This window comes from Nicotiana attenuata, unplaced genomic scaffold, assembly GCF_001879085.1.
Source record: "Nicotiana attenuata strain UT unplaced genomic scaffold, NIATTr2, whole genome shotgun sequence".
Taxonomy (NCBI): domain Eukaryota; kingdom Viridiplantae; phylum Streptophyta; class Magnoliopsida; order Solanales; family Solanaceae; genus Nicotiana; species Nicotiana attenuata.
Window position 1 is genome coordinate 618763 of NW_017670330.1, and position 12868 is coordinate 631630.

Here is a 12868-nt window from a genome sequence, read left to right on the forward strand (position 1 = left end):
GGTATAGGCACAGAAATAATGCCTCAGTTTCTGAGCTACCCAAGTCAAAGCATAACAGGTGCGCTCTAACAGAGAATACCGGGCCTCGTACAGGGTGAACTTCTTGCTGAGATAATAGATTGCTTGTTCCTTTCTTCCCGTTTCATCATGTTGCCCCAGAACGCAACCGAAAGCTCGGTCCAACACCGCCAGGTAGAGTAATAAGGGTCTACCTGGCTCAGGCGAGACCAAGACCGGTGGTGTTGACAGGTATTCCTTGATTCTGTCGAAGGCCTTTTGATAGTCATCGGTCCATTTGGTAGCAGCGTCCTTCTTCAACATCTTAAAGATCGGCTCACAGATAACTATAGACTGTGCTATGAACAGGCTGATATAGTTAAGTCTTCCCAAGAAACTCATCACATCCTTCTTGTTCTTTGGTGGTGGTAGTTCTTGAATGGCTTTGACCTTTGATGGATCCAGTTCTATTCCTCGGCGACTCGCAATAAACCCCAGCAATTTTCCAGCGGGGACCCCAAATGCGCATTTCGCGGGATTCAGTTTCAGGTTGTATCTCCGCAATCTGTTGAAGAATTTCCTCAGATCTTCTATGTGATTAGTGGCCTTCTTGGACTTGATGATAACATCATCCACATATACCTCTATCTCCTTTTGTATCATATCATGGAAAATGGTGGTCATGGCCCTCATGTAGGTGGCCTTTGCATTCTTCAGCCCGAACGGCATCATCTTGTAACAGTACATTCCCTACGGCATAATGAAAGCCGTTTTCTCAGCGTCTTCTTCATTCATCTAGATCTGATGATAACCAGCGAAGCAATCCACAAATGATTGTAGCTCATGCTTGGCGCAATTGTCAATCAGGATGTGTATGTTCGGCAAAGGGAAGTCGTCTTTCGGACTGGCCCGGTTGAGATCCCGGTAGTCGACACAGACTCTGACCTTCCCATCCTTCTTTGGCATTAGCATGATGTTCGCTAACCATGTTGGGTATTCTACTACCCTGAGAACCTTAGCTTTGACTTGCTTAGTGACTTCTTCCTTGATTTTCAAACTCATATCAGGCTTGAACTTTCTGAGCTTTTGCTTTACCGGCGGGCATGTTGGATCGGTTGGCAATTTGTGAGCCACAATAGACGTACTCAGACTAGTCATGTCATCATATGACCAGGTGAATATGTCCTCATATTCCCTTAGAAATTCTGTGTATTCCTTCTTTTCTAATGGCGATAAGTGAACGCTGATTCGTGTTTCCTTGACGTTTTCTTCATCTCCCAGGTTAACAATTTCTGTCTTGTCCAGGTTGGACTTAGGTCTGTTCTCAAATTCCTCATCTCCTTTGACAATCTCCTCTGGTATGTCGTCTTCCTCTGAATCAATATCTGCTTGTTACGTTATCTCATTGCATGTCACAGTCATTGGTTTATCAAGATAAGTAATAGTAATGCTGTATAAGTAAAGTAATGAGAGAAAAATAATAATGAGTGCTGATTCTTAAGAAAAGTCGAAATGCTTTGATAAATTTCATAACTGTTTTGACCAATGAAGATCTTATTGCGGGAATTAAAATGCGAAAAGAAAGTCATTTAGTAAATAAAAACAGTGCATGATGCTTGTATTAGCCTTGCTACCCCGAGGCTCGTCGGGCTCTGGTTGTCCTGATGGTCCAGTTATTGAGGTATGCCCCTCTGGATCTTGTGGAATAAAATGATGTTGACAGAGTGCACGAACTAACATTTAGGGAAGGGAATAAAAAAATAAAACAAAAAGGTAAACAAGTTAGTGAAGATTATAGGAAGTATTACAATATTTAAACACGTAGTGCGGGAATGTAAATCGTGTCCTAATTTGGGGACCTCTGTGTGCCCGAGGTAGGCCTAGCGACAAGTTGATTTGGAGAACTTAGAATGCTAAATGCTTCATTTTATTGATAAAAATAGACGAATCCCAAAACGACACTAAATAAGCAAGAAATAAAATCACTAATGGCCATTGGCCTTATTACATTTTATAAAGCCCAAAGAAAAATTCCTATCTACTTGGTCCCAGAAGGACCTTCCCTAGATTCGGCATCCCTGGCTCCGGCGAACAGCTTTTCCAACTCGCAAAGTCCCAGTAATAGGTATTCCCTGGCTAGATGTCCGCCTTCGGTTCCTTCAGCATTTTTGCAGTCGGTGACTCTCTTCCTCACTTTTCCTTCCAATTCCAGCAGACTGTATTCCAGATATTCCAACTTTTTGCTAGCTTTGGCGGCTCTCTCTTTCCACTCATTGATTTGGTCATTTGATGGAAGACTCCTCCACCAGTCTAACAAGAGTGGGGGCGTGCTAATCATACCGAAGCTGGGGACCTCGTGCTTCATTTTCTGCAAGACAGATAAAGTTAGGCCCTTAACCCCACCAAGACTCGACAATTTAATATCAACAATTAGCATGAAGCATTTAGTTCTCCAAATAAATGCACAGAACATGGTGATGTCCGTTTGGGTTTAGGGCAACCCAGTGGACTTTTGGACAAGGCTATCTTAAAGGATCATTATGTGAAAAATATAACTGACCCGGCTAGGTTTGACCATGATGCATGCACAGTTTAAATAGAGTAAGGTTTCTATGAGGTGTTAGACTGGTACCCTTGAGCGGACAACTCAAGGGGGAAGGCTCGGAACTGTCGACTGCACCGCTGATCGACTAGTTTTACCGCAAATATGCCTTTCCGAATTTAGGGGGTAATGATATAGGAAAAGCGCAACCACTCATTGTAAGCGCTGCTATAGTATTTATTTTGGCACGAGTGGAGTATGATGTTGAGCATAATTATGCAATAATTAAAAAGAAATCATGTTGACATGTATTTGCACATTAAGAAAGCGATAAATACAGCAGTTTTATAATTTAAAGCAATAAAGAAAAGAAAACAAGGAAGACATGTCAGTTTTGCTTCTAAAGAAGAAATTAAATGCTGAAAGAAATTAAACAGATAATTCCACATAGAGAGAGGTACAAATTCACAAGAATAATCTGTAATGGTAAAAGCCTAAAAATCCCCAGCAGAGTCGCCATGCTGTCGCGCCCCCTTTTTCCCTCTTCGCATCGGGAGATCGGGTTTATGACATTTTGGGTATAGGACAACTCGTTCCTTTTGGGAATTGGGTTTTGCATTTGAAGAGTCGCCACCTAATGATTTAAGGTGCATTAGGACACCTACAAGGTTCACTTCTGAGTTTTTTTGATAACCAGAGATAGGGTAAGGGCTTGAAATTATCCCGAGGGGAAGGTGTTAGGCACCCCTCAGGATCCACTAGTGTGGTTCCCGGCCAGATAGTTCTTTGTGAATTTGGCACAATTAACAGATAAGGCTCAAATAATAGGGGATTTTAATACACAAATATTTGGAAGAGATAAAAAGCAAAATAGAACAATCATTAAAAGGCTGATTTTGAAAAGAAGTCTTAATTCTTTAAAGGAAAAGAAAGAGAGGGGAGGGGTCCTAGATTTATTTATAATATGGATCACATCAATGCAATACCCCGGTAATCACTCCTCAAAAGAGGGGCTACACGTGGTATTAGCGCACCGGTCATCATATCATATCTACCCTTCCCACCCCGTTAAGGTACTAAAGCGCGGATTGGTCTCGACCACTATTGCATGCTATACCCGTCCCATTCCTATCAGTCCTGGAGGCACTTAGGACTACTATTCCTAAAGGGAAGGGATATTAGGCTGATATTGAAGTTTCAAAGGTGAAAAAGCTAAGGCGACATACAAAAACACATAGGACTGCACGTTAAGGGGAATCACGTAAACAACTGAATGGCTCATGTATACCTCCTCAAGCAAAGCACATAAATAGCATGACTCAAACACAATCAGGGTCTGAATCTAAAGTACTAAGGCAAGGGGATTTAAGTTATTGAAGTAGACCAATTTATTACATAACTCAGATAAGAAGTTCGAATCAGGCCTGCCTGCTGGTCGTAGAAACTACTGATTAACAAAGGCAGGTTCAGTTTTTTATTATTGTTATCACCAAAGGCTTGCCTAGGTGTTTGGGCGAGATCCTATAAACGTGGTATCTACTACTGATTCGGAATGTGGCAAGGCAGCAACGATTATAACACTACTGAAAAATTGGCCTACGGTAACGGTTGGGAAACCGTTCCCATAGACTGTTTAACCGTTGCCATATAGATATGGGAACGGTTTACAGATCGTTCCATCAGCTCGCGTGGCAATAGGTCTATGGGAACGGTTCTTGTAACGGTTTGCACTCTCGGTGGTTATAGATGCATCTATCGCAACGGTTTTCCCTTTCTCTGTTGGAATGGTTATATTTTCCAATTGGAATGGTTAAAAACCGTTACTATAGTGTATATGGAACGGTTCTTAACCGTTACCATATTATTTAATGCAACACTTTTGTAAGCTATTGTTACGGTTATTTATGGATATAACAACGGTTCCTTTACCCCTATTGCAACGGTTTTATTTTTGTACGGGAACAGTTTATATGTTATTATGGAACGGTTTATATGACCTATCGCAATGGTTTGCATTGTATCATGGAACGCTAATTTGTGTCCTATTGCAACGGTTCTGGTAGGCTATTGCAACAGTTCAGTTGAAAAAAATAATATAGCCCCTATTATAAATAAATATTTATATATATAAATAAATAGATTATAATAACACTAAAATTTAAATAAATCATAAAATGAAACTTTTAATAATATAAATTATCCATCAAGCAAATAGTATCCATAAAGCAAATGTTCTACCCCAAATGCACAAGTTTAATACATTTTAAGAGAGTAATTACTTTCAAAAAGGTTGATAACAAAAGATTCCTATAGGACATTCATCTATAGCAATTCAAATTTCATCTCAAGTACGGTCTAGTTCTTCACTTTCATCATCTTCTTTGATTTTTTGATTTACTCCACCTACAAAAGAGGATAAATAAAGTCATTACTCTTCAAGAGGATAAACTAAGCCATAGCTTGAAAGAAAAACAAGTAAATCACCCCACCATCATTGAAAATATCATTACCAAGAGTTCTATCGTGAAAAACTTTTGGAAATTAACAAGCTGGATTAACAATTGTACCTCCGCATCAAAATTAGGATCATTTAGCAAGTATCACCACACTCAACAGAATAAAACTTCTAAGAACAAAACTCACTATAACCCAAATATTTCTCTTCTTAGAACCTGATTTTGAAGCCACATAATTAACCATTTTCATAATCTCAACACCATTCAGAATGGCGTTCTTCCTCATCGTACTACTTAGGTTAGAAGGATCAACGCTTACTAACATAAATAAAATTCTTTTTTTTGAGGAAGAAACAACAATAGTTGTGTACTGTAAATATAAGTTTCCTAATAGACAATTGGATCACCTCCACAAGGCCATAAAGAGCAGCACAACAAATAAACTTAATGGCAACAACCAACAAGCCAAAAAAGCAAGCATAATTTTCTCTCTGTTACTAAATTAATCAACACTTAGAAGAGTACAAACACTTAGAAAATGCAACCTAGCAAAGAGCTGCTTGGTCAACAAAATAGCATCATCACCAAACAAGAAAAAGTAAGTCAAAAATTAATCCTCCAGCAATAGAGTACAACTCAAGAAACCAAGACAGCAAAAAAAAAGAGAAAAAAATCACCACCAAAGCTAATCAACTGTAATACGAAAACCAACAATACATACAGCAGCAAAGGAACTGAAATCATAAAGTTAGCTTCAATTACCAGATCAAAAGCAGACAAAGAACCTGCTTCAGCTTCAGGCCACGTTTGGATAAAATTCCAAAATATTTAGCATCTTCATCTGGTAAAATTAGCTAGTTGAAAAGTTGGACTTCGATTGAGTTGACCAGTTGTAACATTTCATACATAAGATACCCAACTGATACCTACTAAAATATGCATAACATATTAGTCATATATACAATAAAATATAGTAAGTAGATTTTTTTAGTACCTCTACAAAATTTGGAAACATTATGACTGATTAAATGTAGAATCTGTGAGCTTTCTTTTTGTGTTTTCTTTTCAACCATCGATTTTGATATATTGAGATTCTCCATACGGATATCCTTACAAGCTGGTTAATGACCGTGACCGTCAAGACTCCAACACACTACGACCATCCCGACTTTTACTTCTTTCTTTTTTTAAAAATATGCTTCGTATCCTTCTGCATAATCGAGACATATTAACTAATGAAAGGAGGGAGTTTAACACCAACCCCAACAATCTTTTCTTTTCTTTATTTTCTTCTTTTCCTTCTTAAATATGCAATGCAAATGCTTCCTTGGGAAAACTGTTTACATCTTGGACAAACGTGATGCATCCCATTTGAAAGTTGGTCATTCCATAAACCTTCGCTATTATAAGTCTTCTTTTCTGTAGTATTTGACAAAAAAATTTATGTGGATTCATCAGCATATTAACATCTTTAAGTGAAATTCACATTTTGTCACTTTAATTTTTTAGAGTCTTCTCATCCCATTTCCATGACAAAATTTGATCTCTTTATTTTAAGAATATTACTGGCAAATTAAAATTAGTGATAGTTATTGCACACTAACCTTGAACAGACACATAAGTAGGCAAGCACAAAGCTTACTTTAATGCCGGCTCTTCCCCGGAGCTTGCGCATAGCGGGAGCTTAGTGCAACGGGCTGCCCTTTTTTTACTTCAATTGAAGCTTGCTCGATTTGCAACTGGTTGGAAGAAGGGGAAGGGAAATATGCTTGAGATAAAGCATACGAAGATTGGTTGTGCGGGAGGGCGCAACTCGAAACACACAATTATATACAAAATGAAGAAGGGTAAATTATACAAATAATGCAAATAGATAAATCTGGATCATTTGTGTCAAGACTATTGACTTTGGTACTAAAAGATGGACAACATTTTGGATTATTGTCTAATTTAGAGTCTTTACCTGAAAACTAAAATAGGAATGTCGTTCTGGATTATCGTTTTGAGCAATGGAAGAATATTAATATTTCTATCTGTATCACCGTAATTTAGCACACTGCCATATAAGTAACAAGTAATTAGTTATAATCTGCATGTTCAACCAAGGTTTCAACTTTCTAAAATGGCAGTACATCATAAATGTAAATTAGTTACTATGGATGTTATGGTTCAATGTGGACTTGATATTTTGCAGACTTACATGTTGTATCGACCAGCTATAAGGCAAGTTGGTCCTAATTGCATGAAAGACGCTTTCTGAACCTCCGGAAGGTTTAAATTGAAGCGCCTTTCATAGATCAATACCACTTTATAACACTTGTACTCATCTTAGAAGCCTGCAAAGGAGAAAAGACTATTAACTTCCAACATAATAATATATCTAAAGAGTTGAGTAACGAAACAGATCAAATACCATATTCCTAAATCGCGGCTCTTGTTCCACTACGGATGGATAACACATATTAAGAATTACATCATAATTAGTTATATATTCATTAACAATTTTGTTCGCTTCAAATATGGCATCATTGCATATATGTGAAAATATTGTGTGAACTATCATAGGTATAATCGCCAAAGTCACAGTCGCTCATCATTGCTAGGCCTACTTCAATCATCTATGAGACCAAAGTATTCATAAGTTACTGGAACATCACGATCAAGTCTCAGCCGTGGATTCCTCTGACAAAGTAATAAAGTAGTTTAACAAGCTTTACAGTCAGAAAAACTCTCTAGAATATGAAGAAAAGGAAATCAGCAAGGACGCAATATGAGGGGTATAGTTTGCTTATTACAACTCCTTTAATGTTGAACTTGTATTATGTTGAATGCTCATTACGGTCTAGAAGAACAACTAAATGTGAAATGCAATACCCTGAACAAGAAAAGGTAAACGACATAGCGTGGGGGAATATTCCTGGCAGAAGAGAAAGTCATAAGAGAAATATCAGAAAAGAGCCACAAATTTCCTTTGAGACAGGCAAAATAAAAAACACTGGCCTTCTTTCCTAGATGGTAACCACAAATCTTGTTAAGCATAGTCCCAACACTAAACCTTAAGCCGGAGGGACCAGTTAAAGGACAGCTAAATGAAAATAATAAGAGGTCGAGCACCTAAGTCGAACAACACGTTTCCGTAGTACCCATCTGGATAAGGCACTAACATTTTTTAAAACCAAAACCTACAATTCTTTTCAACGATTCAGCAAACATTACAAAAATATACAATACTCATACCTTTGAAAGTTCAAAATCAGAACACAAGGAAAAGCTAAATAAAAATAAGTAATGGATGAGCATCTAAATCGAGCAACATATTTTTATAGTACACCTCTGACTAAGGATCTGTTATTCCTCAAGGATCAAAAACGATTAAAAAATATATAATCTTTATAGCTTTGATAGGTCGAAATCACAATAGAAAATAAGGAATCAAGAAGAATTCTTACAAGAACATTGTCATATCATAACTGCACATCTTAAATCTCAGTAACATGCATAAATATCTCACAGTTCCCTTGATATGAATGCCGGAAATTTCTTCAACCATTCTGTCATGAATATATGCATATGAATTGCTGCAAAAAAAAAAAGGAAGGCTAAGCTTCAGCTATTTGGTAGGATTAAATACAACTAATGCTTGATCATGACATCTTTGTTATTTTTTTCTTTTACCACTTTTTTGCAGCACCACTAAGAGATCTATGCTACAGAGGACAAAGGAGATGAAGTGGTAAATTCATTCTCTTTAATACTATTATTCTAAACATATTATTATAATCAACTCTTTCATATACTACAGAGCATATCTTTATTCCAAGATTCTGAATTTCTTTAAAGACCTCGACTGATACACACTGATATGCTAGATGTTGCAAGATTTTTCGCTGTCATTCTTACACATCGAGTGATAGAGTGAGTGAAAATTCTCAAAAGACCAGTTTTTTCAGTTGCCAAGGAGCAATATAAGTTGACATGTTGTATTATGCACTTGAGAATATCTTAAAATCTAGTAATAGAAGAAAAATAGTATTTTCTAATCTTTATCTCAGAAGATTAGTCAAATAGACGTTTCTTACGATCAAGTTAGATCATAACATTCTTCACTTTCATGTTTGGATAATATAATTTTCTACCTATCAATGTAGTATCCTTGCCCTTACCCTGAGTTATCTTATCTTGAATTGAATTGCTGGTAAGTTTTAATAATGACCTTAAACTTTTACCAACACAATTTTATATTCTATGGTTGATCAACTTTTGTTGAACGCTCGAGGCTCCTCCCTCCTTCGTTGTTTCTCCATCTAAAGTGGACCTTTTGATAATTAAGTTTTTCCCTAAAATCATTAAACTTTCATCTATTTACACTTTCGTAGACAGTTTATCGCCTTTTTATCATTAGTTTTGGATCTGGATTTTAGGTCCAGTAGAGAGTAATTACGATATCTCTTGATTAAAGCACCCTAACAAAGATTCAAGTATGGACCATTTGTCCCACTGTTATGTTTTCTCTTTTCTATACTTCTCTCATCAATCTCCCTTATGTATATGGATTAAGTTAGGTCAATCAGGGAAGGAAATAGGACAACACTTCAATCTCGAATAAAGGGCATTATTTAGCTTTTGAAGCATAGTTATTAAAATTAAAAATTTCAGAACAGGGACACTTTTGCAATCTCTCTATTCCTTTACCCAATATTACACCTTGATGGGTAGCTAAGAATTCTTTTTCGGGATAGCTTACTATCAAACACTTAGCCACAAACTGAAAGAAGCAATGTATCTTATTATTGAAGAAAAAATATGAAACTAATTTTCATGACGACAAACAACAATAGATGTATAGCTAATACTTAAAAATCATGCACCTAGATGTCCATTTCCATACATGCAATGAGCAAATCAAAAAAATTTCTTACATGCATGTAGAGAATAAACAAGAATCTACCCAAAAGAACAGAAAAAACTAACTTACAATCAAAAAAGTGTGATTTACAAACAAATTTCACCAAAAGAAAGAGGGAACGATTTCTACTACTCAACAGCAACAACTAACATCAAATACTCATTATCAAATTTGATCAACACACTCAAAGTTTAACCCAAAAGTTGACCTGCAAAAACAATTGAACATATAAATCAAGTGGTATAAGAGAAAAACATAAAGCACTTAAATAAACCACTGTGTAATTAGGGGAATATATGATCTCAAAAGTGAAGAGAGAGAGAAGATCATAGGGAGTGATTTATGGGTAGGTAATAAAAGATAATATAGGTGTTCTACATATTCAGTGTACACGCGTCTCTACGAATTCCTAATTAAATAGAAAAGTAATTTACATTTACCGAAATTCAATGTAAAAACATTACCTGCACACAATAGTTTAGGAATCTTTGTTTGAAGTCGGAATTTGGTTCCCACACTTCAAATCTGCAATGAACCCAAATAGAAGAGGATAAAATCAGCAAGCAAAAATCAAACAGGAAGAAAACTCACCAGAAAGAGGGAAAGAAAAAGCAGAAGAAAGATGGAGCGAGAATTTGGGTCTTCAAATTGTTACCTTAGTATTTGGAACCAGAAAGTGCAATGAGCGCAAAAAAAAAACGTATTACCTTAGTATTTGGGTCTTCAAATTGTTTCTCCGATCTTCATTTGTAACCTTTGCACAACAAGTTTACCTAAGCCCTTCAAAGGATACAAACCCTTTGCACAAAATCTTAGTTTCTCAGATTCATTCTGCACTTAATCAAACTAAACCTCAGAAAAATCTAAATTAAAAGAGGACTGAGAGTTTTTCAGGGCATCGGAGAGAGGGATGGGGGTATCGGATTTTTTAGAGAGAGGGAGATGGGGGAATCGGCGATTTTGAAGAGGAAGGAGAAGATTCTTGCAGAAGAAGAAGGTTTTCCAGTGAAGAAGAAGGTTGTGGCATTGGGGATATCGTGGCGTTGGGTATACACAGAACTATAATACAAATGTTTTGTTATTTAATATTTAGGTTATTAAAATTATTAAAAAACTAAATAAATAGGGGATATTTGGCGAGTTAACAAAAATTCAGGGGGGAAATAAAGAGGGAAAAAATAACCGTTCCAATAGCTATTTTTACTAAAGATGCATTCCAGTAGATTGTTTTATTGGGACAGTTTATATGACCGTTGCTTTAGATAAATCTATGGCAACGGTTATTTTACTATTGCAACGGTTTATAGTTAAAGTGTGCTAGTATCACTTAGATGCTACTATAACGGTTGTAACCGTTACCATACATGATCTATGGCAACAGTTCTTGAACCGTTGCTAAAATTACTGTTCCCATAGACCCATTTTCTGGTAGTGTAACGAGCGATTTGAGATCCTATAGGCATGCTCTCTAAACCGTATTAACAAGAAGAGAGAGAGAGTCGTTGAAAATTAGTTCAGAACAGTATTAGTCAAACTGATTTTAAACTAGACTGGATTCAGATCCTATAGGCATGATCTCTACTATTGCTGAATGTTAATTCCTATAGACATGATATCTAGACGAACATGAAATGAAGCAGGAAGGGTTTACCTGAGAATCCTATAGGCATGATTTCTATGGAGAAATACTGATTTTAATCTTATGAGCATGATGTCTGATTGTAACCATTTAGATCCTAGGAGCATGGTGTCTAAGTGTGGTAATAAACATGCAGAATTTGGGACAAGTCCAATAGGCATGTTATCTAAATGCATAATTAAACATGCGCTCTAAAAATTCTATAGGCATATTATCTAAATGCTGAATTAATCATACAAAAGCAGGTCCTGTAGGCATGTTCTCTACCCTTTTAATAGTTAAACATGCATAATTACCCAGCCCTTTTCACTAACCAGCCCCAATGTTCATTACAAATTATTACAGATCAAATACTGAATTACATCATAAAAGTGTGAAAATAAGAAGTTACAACCGTAGGAAGCCTGATTCTGACTTCCTCTCTGAGATATGGAACAAATCACCTCAAATGCCACTTGTTTCAAAAACTTTCTCAGACCTGGGTGTGTCAAAGTTCCCTAAGGGTCTCAAAGGACCCCGGGCAGTGATTACACCCAAGTTTGCATAACCAGATAGAGATGAGTGCAGTGTGGAAGGACCAACCCTTATGTGTCCAAGTTCAGAGGGAGCTCATGGGTCCCAAGGCAAGGCTCACACAAGAGGGGCAGAACCTAAGTCTAAGAATATGGTGGAAGTGTAGGAATAGAGATTTAAAACTGAGTGGAGAACAGAGGGGGCTAGGGTGATGGGAAAGTAGTAGTAAAGCACAAAATCAGCATCTTCATACAAAAGGGCGGTCAGGGGTTTGGTAATACATTGCAAGGAGCATATGTCCTTAGGCAGGGATCAAGTTTGGGCATGCACAGCAATAGATGGTGCTGGCATGCCCATAATTCAACCAGAACACACAACATATAGAGGGGATATGGGGGTTATGACTCCAGGGGGGGGTCAGGTTTGGGCCATGCACAGCAATGTCCAATGCTGTCATGCCCCAAACCAACCAAAGATACCAAACACATAGGGGATATGGCGGTTTAGGACTCATAAGTCATAATAATTGACTGACAGAATTCATACACAAGAAAGCTTTGATTCAGAATAGCAAAGGCAGATTACAGCATGCTTAGTAATGGAACTTGATTAAACACAAGCAGGAAACAAACAAGGGTGAAGGAAAAATAAAGAGACATGTTGTTATTGATGCTGAAATTTAGTTAGAACATACCAGTAAAGATGCAAATGCAGAAAAAAGTAAGCAAGCTTCCCACAGCCTAGCCTTGGCTTTCAGCCGGCTAGGTAAGGCAGTAACACAAGTAGCAACAGAGAAAAGAGAGAGTTTTAGCGGA

The 12868-nt window shown here is 37.1% G+C and overlaps 1 long non-coding RNA gene across 9 annotated transcripts; it reads right to left on the minus strand.

The window, feature by feature from the left end:
• Positions 1-4704: 4704 nt before the first annotated feature.
• Positions 4705-10967, minus strand: LOC109237962. Of its 9 annotated transcripts, XR_002069684.1 has the most exons (10): positions 10609-10967; positions 10366-10426; positions 9971-10109; positions 8445-8573; positions 7196-7331; positions 6959-7051; positions 6600-6734; positions 6257-6414; positions 5758-5924; positions 4705-4942 (listed from the first exon to the last, which is right to left on the minus strand). It is a non-coding gene; the product is annotated as an uncharacterized LOC109237962 (long non-coding RNA). The 9 variants fall into 9 exon arrangements; XR_002069683.1 differs by having other exon boundaries at positions 6257-6734; positions 10052-10109; XR_002069679.1 differs by having other exon boundaries at positions 6257-6734.
• Positions 10968-12868: the final 1901 nt, after the last annotated feature.